Raw genomic sequence first — 14662 nt, 5'->3', positions numbered from 1 at the left:
GACACACTTGGAGTATTTTCAGTATAGAACATAGGGAAACAAACCATTTGATCTCATCTATCATGGATCAAGAGATATGATGTCACGAACAGGGGTTCCAATCAATTTGCAAATGCTGACACTAGTAAAAGTTAGAAATTCCATTTGGAATCGCGTTTGAAAACTGATCAAATGGATTCGTCAAGGGCTGAAACTTGAAACATGACAAGTCTCTGATATCTACAATGCAACGCAAAAGGAATTTCAACATTTGGGTCAACTGGTCAAAAGTTACAACATGTCAAACAGGGCTTCCCAGAATTATGTGCAAAGTGCATCAACATGAAAACAGTAACTGACCAACTTTGAGGGATTCAAAACCTAGTCAAACGGACTCGAAATGACTCAAAATCTGGAACATAGGTTCTTGGGTACGGACATTAGGTACTCTCAAAGTGGTGAGTTATGATACAATTTTGGACAAAAGATATTTGGGTTCAAACACAGCCTCCTGTCGTTGTTTGACACTAGGGCAGAATTGCAAATTTGACAAATGCTTGAAATAGGACTTTGCCAAAAGAGTCAGAAAGTCAATCTAACTTTACGAAATTCTTAGGCATGCTGAATGGAAGGTGCCAGAAGCGTTAAACACCTTAGGGGTCTCAACTGGACAGCCGGGTACAATCTCATTTAAAAGCATTTATAGGGCTAATTTTTCTCAACAGGGTTCAAAATTGACCATGCAATTTTTAGCGCCAACACAACCTAAACAACAAAGCCCCATGGTAGAAGGTGAGAGTTGACATCTCATAGAATCACACTTTTATCAATAATTGTTAAATTGATGATTATTTTTAATTGTCACTTTTGATGTGCTATTGTTTCAATTATGGATTAACATGGATACAAGAAAATTTTGGCTCCTCAAATGTGTTAGGTCAAGGTTCTAACACAAATCATATTGTGGCTCAGCATCAAGCAAGAGTTCAAGCAACTACTATGGTTGCCAGCTTGTAGAGGAGATCTTTTAGATATTCTATAGCTCAAATTGGCACAATGAATTGGTAATTTTTTTCCTTATTTGGCTAATTTCCCTAATTCCACATATATGTTTGTGCATCCTCATTTCATTTGTTCAAACAGGTATTGAAAACTTGTTAGAATTTTCAAGGCTACACCTAGAAAGCTCAATTTATTAAGATGATTAGAAAATAGGTAATTATATGTTGATAGGAAGTTTTTGTAGATGTTAGAATATGCTTTTAAACTTCAAATATGTACATTACAAGGAATCTTAACATAATGATTTTACTAAGCAGGTCCCTAAGATATGTTTTTGTACCCCAACCATACATGGCAAGAATTTCTGCTCCAAATAATGTTCCTAGAGGTATGGGTAATAGTGAATATCAAGAGCATTTTGTAGAAATGAGTTGCTCTCTAATGCATCTAGATTTCCAAATATGGTTAGAAGTTCAATCCAAAATATTGGCAGTCCAAAGGACTTCAAAATTCAATGGAAGCAATCAACTATACCCTCAAGTGGTTTTATATGGTCTTAATCATTTAAGTATGAGCCATTCTAACTAGATATCTCTTGATAGGGGGATTTTTGAAGAAAACTAACAAAGTCCTTCCATGAGTTCATAATTTCTTGATCAAGCTATCAATTACTACTCAGGTATATTGAACATATATATTTCTTGCATAAGCTAAATTTGTTTTTCTTTGGTATTTGAATTTTCCTTTTAAGACTGATGCTCTTTGCTTCTTTTATATAGGCATTAGAGCATGAGCTTCATTATGTCTCATAACAACTTTTGGCTTTGCAAGTAAAGAAACCATTTGATTTAATTCTTGGGCTCAAGGTTGATGATTCTAATGTGAAGACTAAGGCTATGGTTGAACAATTTTTTTCTAATGACACTATGGATTCTTTAGATGTTAAGGGTAGAAACCCTTTCACCAATAAGATTAATGAGGAAGATGTGCTAACATCTATTCCAATTGATTCAATATCAAAGGAGACATCAAATTTTGTATAGAACCAACTTCCAGTCACTTGGAGATTGAAGAGGCTAAAAGTTAGAATAATAGTACCATTAGCTTTTTATCTAAGAAATTTATTAATTATTTTTTCCTTTATTTTTACATTATTATAGGATACATTAAAAATGATTTTTTTGTCAAGTTCTTAGAACGTTTTAAGAAAATGTAGCTGGTAGGAGTAAAAGCTCATTTAGGTTTGCTAGCATTGTCCCTATTTGTGGAAATTTGGCATTCATCAAAGCATATTCGGGAGTAGAATTTTGACAGATGTAGTTGTAAGTGTCACTTTCAATCACCAATCCTTTCACAAACCTTTTGCACAAAACTCAATTGAGGTGAATATATATCTAAATTCTCACTTGGATGATTTCAAATTGTAATCAATTTATTTGTAGTTCATAAGGATGAAATTTTATGTTCCTTATAGTTTCCTATCCCATACCTAATGTGGTTCAAATCCTCTAGTGTGTAAGGTGCAAATTAATTTTAGTGAGCTTGAAGTCCGCGTACACCATCCCATAAAATATGTTTAAAAGGAAGTATAATCAACTTAAGAAAATTCTTGAACATAAATGTAGACATGTATGCATACGTATCATATACATCACAGTTCCAAGAATCGGCCTCTTCTTAGACTCTCTGAGGTTGAATCAACTCAATAATATTAAACAAGATTCAAAAAATTAAAAAAATCCCAAGAAAGGTAGAGATTTTTAAGTCATTTCATTTGGAATGTTGTTAGTCAAAATTTCAAGTCTAAAATTAAAGGTGGGGGACACAATAAAAGGCTTTAGGGCCTAGATAGCTTGAGTGGCAAAGAAAAAATTAAGCTTAAAAAATTAGGCTTTGGATATTCCCAATGCAAGAGGAGGATTAGGCTTTGGAGATGCCCAAGGAAAAGAGCTAGATTGCAAGGGTGCAGGGAATGAAAGGAAGATGTGAAAATATGAGAAAGATCCCACCCAAGGCTAAGAAGTGATTCAAAAACCCTAACACTTATAATCAAGAACATGATATTTTGGGAGTGTACCCTCTATAACTACCCTTTAAATAGGCATAAAAAATATTTGTGAAGATATTGTTTGGTCTATATTAATCACAATAGATCATGTCTCAATTAGTGGTGAAGTACACAAAGATGACTATGCATAGTTACACAGTAATTCACCAAGATGGGTATGTATAATTACACAACAAAATCTTCTTTGGAGTTGGTGCAACATGTGTTGAGTATGGAATTACTTGAGGATGTCAGCATCTCCTACTTCCCACTCTTACTATTACATTATAAATATTTTCAATAAACAATATACACATGTTACTATGCATGTGTACATGCCCACGAGTAAATTTCAAACATCTATTAGCATTAGATTTTTTACTAATTCCTTATGCTAGCATTTTTTCCATGGAATTCATAGTAAGCATTAATAATTCCACATGTAAGATAACAATGATAGGGTACTAATAAAACTTGCATGGATATTGATATTATTTATGTAACTTTTATTTTTATGTCTTTCTTAGTCTCATTTTAGATGCCACTACAATGACCAGTTGTTCATTAGGATTGAGGAAAATCTAGTAACCCCTAGGCATTGTGGGGCATATCAGCATCCCTAAGCCACCTCATGAATGTCTATCTAAGAATGCTCCTTTCACTAAAATTTTAAGGGGTGTTCCAAGAATGACTTGGCCATGAGATGGGATTCCTAGTAATGGCTAACGAATGTTTTCTCTCCCTATCCTTGCATTCACAAAAGAAAAGGGGACAACATAATAGAGGTCCAATATCAATGCTCCCCTATATCATTTGTTGGAGTTTTCTCCTATGCAAAGTATAGATTCTCTTGGGCTAATCTATGTCCCAAGATTGTGTTGGTATTTAATATCTAGTTCAAGAATTTTCCTTAATTCAATTGTGCTTAAGTTATAATATCATTATTCCAATCAAATTTTTTGTCAATGTAAAATGTGTAGAGTGATGAATAAAGTGTGGAATATCAATCCTTTTTCACTGATCAAGTAGTATCACTTACTTTTATGGAAGTTGTTCCAAGTTCCATTATTTTCATAGATTCATGCCAACAACAAGGTCAATTGAAGATAATTTACCTTATCAAAGATGCATCAACCAACATAAGTAGAAGAAGAACTAAGAAGCATAGAAAAGGACAATTTATATATGAAGAAGAAAAGTTCCTCAAGATTGAATCTAACATTGCAAGATTTCTTTAGTCAAAAAACACTTAAGATTCTAATGGAGACTCATGGAGAGCATATGCAATTTGGAAGATGCAAAAAGTAAAGGAAAAACGTACTCCAAAAAGGAAGATCACACTTTTCATGGTAATAAAATCTATCCAAACAAAATCTTTATCCAAAGTGGAGACCAAATTTGACATTCTATCATATGATGAAGATGTGTGCACATAAATAATAGCTTAAGCACTAGTTGGTAGATTTGGGGGGCACACTTTACCATGCATTTTCTTACTATGGAATAGAAAAATTATTTTCCTATATTATGAAACAATTTCCTTCTTTATTATAGAGAGGAAACATATATTGATCATAACTTTTGAAGTACAAAGTGGGACAAAGTGTGTTTTGTTACAATAGTGAGTTTTATAGTACGGGTGTCTTGATGGAAAAAGAAAACAAGATGATTTCTTCATAAAATTTATTGGAGGCCTTCCTATATGATCTTTAAACATTTTTATTCCTATCCAAACTTGTTGACATAGATGATACATGTGTTTATGCTCACTACATAAAGTAGATAATGCTAGACATCATTCCCAACAATTTGTGTTCCTCAAGAAAAGACAAAGAAGGTCGATTCCTCAAGTACCAAGAAGAAATATGTGCATTGTGAAAATTATAGCTAAGATGGTCATTCAAATTCCTCTTTTTGGATGTTATAAGTGGAGAAAATCCTACATAGTAAAGGTAAGGGCAAGAAAATCTCTATGCCTATAGTAAACTATGTCAACTATTAATCGACACACAATAAGTGGAGGTAGTAATTTTCCTTTTCTTGTCATTGGGTTGAGACTGAGTAGTGGTGGATGAGTAGTGGACCTAGATGGGGCTCATATTGTACCACTCTTCTCCTCCAATTTTATTATGGTTAGTTTCATGTTGAAAGTGAATCTTGAGATTTTTTGAAAGCTTAAAACTATGATACATTGAATGATGAACATCAAAGACTAACATATATGATCTTACCCTAGTTTTGAACAAAAAGTCCCTAGGAAATTACTAATTATCTATTTTTTTATGTGAATTATAAATTGAAATTCACCCGGAGTCTAATAATGCAAATAATAGTGAGTGATAAATGAGTAATTTAATGTTGGTGCAAGCTTATCTAGTATCTTTATATACTCTATCTATTTGATATCTCTATGAACCATCCCTAAGATTTATGAAATAAAAGCTAAATATAGTTAAACTATACTATAGAAGAGGTAATAAGATTAATAGTGTCAATCCTCTATTTTCTCTAGTTTTGAAGAAATTGTTAAGGACGAATCATGTTAAGCTTAGTGTGCTCATCAATTTACAATTATTGGCAATCACTTAGTCACTACTGCATGCTTTTGTATTTTTATTTCATTCTTTACTAAAAAAACTTTACTACAGACATTTAGAAATGCCATGCTTGGGTGTATTGACCTTGATTTTAAAGATTAATAGAGTCTACTATGCAAAAAGTAATTGCATTTGATTAAAAATTCTAAGAAAAATTACCATAAATTATTTTCCTTTACCTTTAAATGAATGTAAGAGGATTAATAAAAAACATTCTCTGCTGAGATAGGGTCAGTTAGTGGCTCCTTAACTACAGCCTACTTTAGGTACATATTACCTCTTATAGCACCAAAAAAAAACCCTCTGAAATGGTATCACGTTTACTTTAGAAACAAGATCACTGAGAAATAGCAGTCTTCCTTTCTTCAAAGACACTATCAACATTTTTTATTCAAATATATACTTATCAAACAAATAAGACATGCCAACAACTATAATCTATTGCCTAAAATAGAGACTTTATTGACAAAAAAGATAGACATCTACTAATATAACCCATTTTGGTAACAAGGGACTATCCATGGATTCTTTTGCAACACATGAGGACTCTTCTATTTCTATGTGATGTATTGCAATTTTATGAGGTCCTGGATTACCCAAATCTATGGGTAATACCAAATTTTAGTCTAAGTTTTGGATGGGAATACTTTGGCAACAAAATTTGTACTCGCCTTAGATTGTTTGAGGTGATTAGAAAATATTTCTACTTCAATAAAGGATATTTATTAAAGTAGATGTTAGCCAATACAAAAATTAAATGCACTCTTATTTGCCTTGGGGTTGTCTTCCCTGGCCATTTCTAGGGTAAAGTAGATATTATTTATGAATTCATTGACAAATTCCATATTAAATACAGAACTATCTCTCCAAGGTTCTATTGGCATTATTTCTATTTGGGGTAGAGAAAAAGATGTTTGGTAATATACTTTTTCTCCTTTCTATGTTTTCTAATGAATAATATACATACTACAACACATCTCCACTATTAGTAGTTTCTTATTATGGGATGGTTAGGAAATAAGGACAAGAAGGATCCATTTAAGTAGAAAACTTATTGGCCAACTCTCTTTCCATTGATGACATTAGTCAAACTTATAACATGTGAGATTGAATCCATTAGTCCACTCTGAGGCAATTGGTTTGCTCCTCAGTTTTCTAGCTTTAGTGGCACCCAATTTGAGCTTGAGTACTCTTAACATCAAAGGATAGAAAGAGTGTTGATAATTGAACTTTTATTTGTGAAAGTTGTAAATATTAATAGTTAACATAATTTGGGTCCTTTATTGTAGTGTTAATGAAGATACCAAAGCACTGGCTATTTAGTCTGACCCTTACTACTTACATCAGTAGACTATCCAACCAATTTCCAATTGAACTATTACCCTTGATCTTGTTTTGTTTTAGTTTTCTAGATTTCTTCAAAACTAAATTTGAAATTCAATAACATGGATCATATATGTTTCTTTAAAAAAATATTACAAGTCTATCATCCATAAATATCAGATGAAGTGGAAAAGTTCATGAGCCAAAACCCCACAAACTAAAGACAAGAGCCCATGAGATCTAAAAAAATAAAGAAACCATATAAATTAAATAGGCCATAAAATGAAATGAGAAGTCACATCACAATGTCAAAACAACCCAATAACTCAAGAACCTAAGTTGCATAAGTTATAAAACATGTAGGTGGTAGGATTCTATCATTAGGGAAAACCCAACCTTGATTGGATAGTTCTTCTTCATCATTAATGGGATCTATCTAAGGTGAAGATTTCATTTTTTCTCTTGCATTTGACTACTCAAAAATTTTGCATCTTGATTATAATTAGTTTTTGAACATTCTAGTATTAAGGTAAAGTAGTTAGATTTAATTGTGAAAGCTTTCATTTCCCTTTTGCAAAGCATATGAGAGAATGCTAAGGAGAAATTGTCAATATGGGAAAGAGGCCAATCAATTTGATCTCCATGGGGAGAAGATTGAAATTTCCATCAATGAATCAATGAGGGAGGACAACCCTTGGTGACTCTAAGAATAGTGCTAGATGAACCAGAGCAACAATGCCTTCAGTCCCACTAGGATAATTGATAGTGAGGTGGAAAAGCTAGAAGGACAACCTCTTAGAAGAAATAAAAAGTATCATCATCTTCTTAGTTAACCAAGAAACTGTAACAAAGCTCACATGAAACAAAAACCTAGATGTTATCATTTATCATTAAGAAGACTTTTTAATATCAATCTATATCACATGTTAAGAAGAAGTTCTTGTTTTCTATGTATTCTAGTTAAAAGGTTTAGGGTATGACAAATATATCTAGATAGCCTACCAATTGCCTCCCAATTAAATATTATGTGATGAATTTTATTTGATGTGAGATAATTAAGACTCCCTAGAAGTTACCTCTAGAGAGTTTCAATCACACTCTACTTAAAAAATCTAAACAACATTTATCTCTGGCCCAAGGGGCATCAAAACATGTTACCAACCAACTACCTAGTTTTTGTGAGCAATTAGCTTTCATTTTTTTATTTTTTTTTAAAACATGACTCATCATTAGTCTATCCTAACATGACTCATCATTAGTCTATCCTACATGCTTGTTTTAGTATGAAATATGGAAAATCATGAGAGAACAAGCCTATCCCTCATGAAGAGAGCACAATGATTCACAATATAAGAATTTAGAATCACCTTATTCAGAAGCCTCACTAAATAAAGCTTAAGAACCTCATTAATTATCTATAACACCCCTACCTATTAAATACAAGTGTATTGTATTATTATTCTAATATATTAGAATATCCTTCCTTCTAATGCCCTCCCATAATTACTAATGCCAAAACAACATCACATCTTTCCTCGAACATAAGAAAGTAAACAAGACTCAAAAAAGCATATAGATTTTTATTTTATCAAAAAGATTCTATCATGACATCCTAAACTTTGGATGTAAATCGTGAAGATAGACTCACATGTTCATGACAAAAAAAATGTATCTTTTCCACCAAGTTTTAAAGAAACTAATGTCAATATTTTTATTCATCATGATCTACAATAAAAAATAAGTTTTAACAAATGTTAATTTATTGTAATTGAATGATTATCTAATATATAAATTAATTACTCTAGTCAAAATTTTAATGGATGCAATATCATATGCATGTGAGATATATATATCCCCACAAAGTAAAGGTTAGATAAAATAATTCCAAGATATTACATATGCGTTGATAACCATTTTATAACTTTCTCTTGATTCTTAGTCATAGGAAAGTTGTAATTGAATGTTATATTTCTAGTATCAAGATTTGACCAAAAGGACATTGAAATGTATTTCAAAGAGTTGTCTCAGCTCAAGTAAGTTGGTTCAATAAAAATTTAAAAGAAATTTGTGATATAATTTCAAAGACTACTTTTTATTGACTAAGACATCAGAAAAAAGATGTTAACCAAGTTGTTCATTGAGGAGGGTCTCTCAAGCAATTGGTTAAAGAATTTGAGCTACCTGATGTAAAGCATCATAGAACCCAACATCAACCCATCATATTCAACACATTTGGAGCCATAATTAGATAAAACCCAAGCATATATTTTCACCAAATCACCTTTAAGGATCCTCAATCCATCTAAAATCTCAAACTCTACAATCATCAAGGAAACTCAAACATATAACTAGTAACTTGATCTACAACATCATCTTATTCACTTGATTTAAAGTTTTGTTTATAACTTGATATTTATTACAAGATTTAGGACTCAAAGCCTATTTGTCTACAATGCAACCACTCGCAAACAACCATTATCTCTTACATTGCAAGAACTCTCTATTTTGTCATTTATCATATATCCTTGAAACTTCTCATTTTCTATCCACATTGAATTATTTTCATACAAAATATGATATTTCTATTAAGATTTAAATATATTTTTTGAATCAAACTCATTGACCCATATGTCATGAGTAATGCTTCACATGAACTCATATCTCATGAGAATGAATGGAACACTTAGCACTCTTTGATCTAGGTGAGGCTCGCATAGGTGAAGCATTAGGACCCCCCAAAAGGTGATTTTCACAAACTATGAGTGGTCATTACATGGTCCATCAACCATACCTAGAAACTATTGAAGTACAATTGTGTCATCCAAGAAATTGGAAATTGACAAGGACATCAATTTTTCTCCTTAGTTTCATATTTATTAGTTCTTTCTTGATTCATCTCATCTCTTCTCTTCTTTCCCCTCCACATTAAATGAAGTTCTCTTCCTTTTTATATCTTATCTTTGTGGGGTTCAATTTTCATCTCATGGCTTTTGACAATTCATTAAACTTATCTAGGTTTAGTTATGGTTATTTTTGATTTTATTTTTTTATGGGAAAAAATTGAAACACACAAAAGTACTTCATTTTTTGTTTAACAACTCTATTAGAAGAAAAAATATTGTCGATCTTCAAAACTAAGAATTAATCAAATTCTTTTCAAATATTTCATTCAAAAAATGTCCTCATTTTCAAATTTTAGTTGTATAGTTTTATATTCTAGAATAACACTAGGGTTCAAATATGGCTAATGTTTCATAACCAAAAAGTAAAAACTTGAATACCTTCCCTTTTGGGAACATATTTTAATTTTTTCATTGAATTGTATTCAACTCATCTTAGGATGCAACCATGATCAATGCATGCAGTTTTGGAGATATGCAACTTTGGTTTATCTTAAAACATGAACAAAAAAAATTAGATTCAAAACAAATAAATAAAATTTATATGGAAAACATCTTTAAAATACTTTGATCCAATATATAAAAGTGACAATAGTTTTTAATTAATCAGTTTAAATAATTTGAATACAATATGATTCTCTCTTTTGTTTTCCTTTTTATTGTTTATGTGAGTCTAGTTTCTATAGATCTTAGCCAAGAAATTTTGTTTGTGGTTAACTCTTATATTAGGTGCATGTTAGAAAGAATTTAGAGAACAAGAAGAAATAATTCATCTTAGGTTCAATACTCATGTATTTTTTTCTTACACTAACCCATTTCATCAATAACAGTTTTGGAATTAAGTCCATTGTACTTCTCTAAATCTTATGAATCCTAATTATACTTTCTTATATATTTTAAATCCTAGGAGAAATTTCACTAACAATATTTCTACTTCACTTTGACTACTTTACTATAAAGTGAAGGTTTAATTTCTTTGACATGATTGAGAAGTTATGCATGTTTAACCTCACTCATGTTATTCAAGACTCTCCAAAAAAAAAAAAGTGACATGAATTGACTTGTAGCAGATGTCAAAGCCATAGGTCATCCAAAAAAAATTTGTTAGATTTTATACCTAACTTCTTGCAAGAGCTAACCTTGGGGCTTGAATTTGCAATTACTTATGAGTCAAAGATGTGTCTGGTAATTGCACTTTGGGTTCAAAACTTCAAATTTAACTAACCAAAAGGGTTTTATTTTTGACAATATCTTTCCTATCTTTCTTTCAAGGTAAAGCTAATATTTCTATTTTCATAGAGAATTCAAGAAACACTATTATTTCTCATTGTATAGGATGAGGACTTTACTTAGATATTTCTCCTTCTCAAGGATGGCTTTTCCCATTTACATTGCTAAAAAGTTACCATTTTCTTTAAATTTAAAACATTCATTATTTTATATGTAAAAATATTTATTAGCTGAATTCTAAATCCATTGCACCTTCCTTCAAATTTAATTTCAATGCATCCAACATTTCCCTTGCTTAGAATATGATTGTGATGCTTTCATGCCACCTCATTTGACTTCAAATGGTTGTATAAGATGTGGTCTATTTTGATTATCATATATTTTATTTATTATTTATAAAAATCTTTAAAGAGGTAAATATTTATTTCATCTATATTTTCAAACATATAGAAAAGAAATAATTCATTTGATACTAGTAGATATGTTACAAACATAATCATTAAAGTATCACATAGCTTAAGTGGTATCTTAGATTCTCATGTGCATCAAGTAATATCATTTATGGTCAACAATATCAAATCCTACAAATTAGGAGAGTTCAAATTTTTCATGTATATATATATATATATATATATATATATATATGCCTAAACAATATGTGTGGCCAAAGAAATAAGTCATTGAATGACTATGGCCTATGAATGAATTCATATATAGAAAGGTTTTTATTGATGTACTATGTTGTAAATCTCAAACAAAAAGTACCCAAGCTATAGGAATTTCCAATAACATTGTTAGGAAGGATTTTTTTGGCTACAACATGATAGATTGTCTATACTACTATTATAAACTACAAAGTAATCACTAAGCAAAAACACACAAACCATAGGACAAGGTTCAGATAGGCATAGTATGTGTCATTACACAATGTTATACCAAAAAAGAGGTTGGTGAAAATTATACACACTAGGGACTCATCCAAATGATTGCATCTTGATTTAGTTTTTCTTGAGAACATGGAGTTTTCCTTCTAGTTCTTTTTTCAATAGCTAGCTAAAGTAAGCTTACAATAAATCTAACTATGAGTCCTACGTTTAATGAACATGCTTATTTTATTATTATCAATAATACTCTCTAATTGCAACTACCATAGAATGTAAGATTCATACCTCTCCTACAAACATTAATTTGCAAAAACCCAAACAAAATCAACTCAGAAGAGTTTAATGAACATTCTACATTTTTCAATAAATTTAATGGTAGAAAATAAAAGAAATATTAGGACTTAGAAGGTAGGTATTAGATGCTCATCATTGGAGTAAAGGTGTTCCTAAAAGCTTCTATTGGGCATGTATTCATATACTAAGATCCTATAATCATGCTTTGTACTCTGTACATTAGCTGATAAACAAAAGAAAGTATGTGGAATATAGTCTGTTCATAACATCAACTTGTTAACCAAGGAATCAATACATATTGGTATTTTAGTGTTAATCCAAATATAAAATCATCAAATGGAAATCTAACAAGAGAAACATACAATCATTTAAAACACCATATTAACTCTAGGTAATTTCTTAATCTAGAACATAGGAAATTCTTTTAAAATCTATCTATCTAATCTATAACTATAAAAAAGTTGAAAGAGATAAAATGGAAGAAACCAACATAAATCCACCTAAAATTCTTGTTCTCCATGCTTGCTTGCTACATCAAGCTACTTGAAAAAAACCTTACTATCATCCTACAAACACTCCTTTATGCACAAACCCAAAGCCTCCATGACTAATAATATCATTTTGACAAAAAATTACTATGGAAACTTGGAGCTATTTAATGTAAATGCTTGGAATTTTGTGTGATAGTAGCTCAACACAAAGGTTGTAGGCTTATCACATTCTTTGTGTTTTTCATTAAAGAAGCAATAGGGAGAAAACAAAAAAAAAAAACTTTCCCATATTTCAAAATGGGTGTCCCAAATAGATCTCTAAACTTGGACATGAACATTAATAACTTAGCTGTTTCTTCCCAAAAAGTGATAAAACTCTAAATTTGCTTCGCAAAACAATAAAAGCCCTCAAAAAGAATGGAACCAAAAACCTATGTAAAGCTAAACTTTCTCTCTACTTTGCTTCTACTTTGCTTCTGATGTATTAATAATAACTTAGAGAAATAAGAAAGGCCACCACTAGAAGGGCACTAATAATGACCAGTGTCAAAAGATTTACCCAAATTCATGTATGAAGGTTGAAATATGTTGAATCCTTCTAAAACCTAAAAAGTTTATTCAAAATAGCCTTAGAGTTTTTAGACATGAAGGCTAGGGAATTTTTTATTAAAACTTAATGCACAAACAAGTCCAAAAGAAGTAACCATGCTCTACCATGAAAAATATTAAACTAGAATCTATTGATTTTGTCATAGGGTATCAGAGGTTTGAATGGTAAATGCATAACCATCATCAATGATAGATGAGATGTATTTTGTACTAAATAACCATCATAGGGAATGTTCAATCACTGATTCATGGTGGGAAGAATAGAGCAAAATTTCACCCTTTGGAGTCTTACTCTTTCCTTGCATCAACTAGAAGAAGTGATGAGACAATGAGATCAATTATTCATATTCTAGCTAATCAAATATTGTAATATTTTAAAATTAATTATAATGTATTAAGATTTAATAATATTGTAACAATATTTTTATGTAATATTATTATTTTATTTTGATAAAAAAATTAATTTTATAATTTAATAATATAATTTAAATTTAAATTGTATTGTTAAAATATTTTGGAATTTTAGTGAATCTAATATTTGCTACAGTAAAAGATTAATTTAATTTAATTTATTAAATTACCTTTACTCCCTTCTTAAGATTTTACTTTTTGTACCTTACATTTCTATTTAATAATTAATTAGTAATTATTAAATGTCATTTACCTCTTAGGGTTTCCCTTTAAGTTTTTTGATCTCCTTCATAAGGATAGATTAGTTGTAAATTCATTCATTTTATTTTGTAAAAGTAAATTTAATCTTCTTGTTTATTGAGAAAACCCTTCTCTCACTCTGCCTTTCTTACATCATTTTAATAGGTCATTTGCATATAGGATATCCAAGGATCTATAAATTTGTTTATCATAAAATTCTACATGGTATCAGAGCCTTGCCCATGGCTACCTATTCTTATTTGAGGCAAAGAAGAATGAGGGTTTGACATAATAGATCTACCATTTTTTGAGTATTTTCTATGAAAATAGGGGGTCTCTAATTTTTAGAGCAATTTGAGGCCAAATAGACTTGATGGTTGGATTCAAAAGGTGTCAAAGCCACCATATTCATACAAAATTCATCTATTTTAGACAACATTGATTGGGGAGGTAAAAAAAAATTGCATAATAGAGTCATATGGCCCCTAGCTCGCAATCCAAAAAAACTTACAAAATATATGGTTTTTGAGTACTGCGATCACATTAATGGTAGCAGTCAGCATTAACTGCTATGGCCTTCAACTCACCCATCATTACAAATTTGATGTGGCTCCACCAAGCCGCCACCACCATTTCTCAACTCCTCCCAATCATT

General features: G+C 30.8%; 1 pseudogene; it reads left to right on the top strand.

The window, feature by feature from the left end:
- The first annotated feature begins 849 nt into the window (after positions 1–849).
- LOC149576360 (uncharacterized) lies at positions 850–2068 on the top strand (annotated as a pseudogene).
- The last annotated feature ends 12594 nt before the right edge of the window (positions 2069–14662 follow it).

Source organism: Cupressus sempervirens, chromosome 1 (genome assembly GCF_028749045.1).
Source record: "Cupressus sempervirens isolate cs-2001-9-10 chromosome 1, ASM2874904v1, whole genome shotgun sequence".
Classification (NCBI taxonomy): Eukaryota; Viridiplantae; Streptophyta; class Pinopsida; order Cupressales; family Cupressaceae; genus Cupressus; species Cupressus sempervirens.
This window is presented reverse-complemented; position numbering and strand designations above follow the sequence as displayed.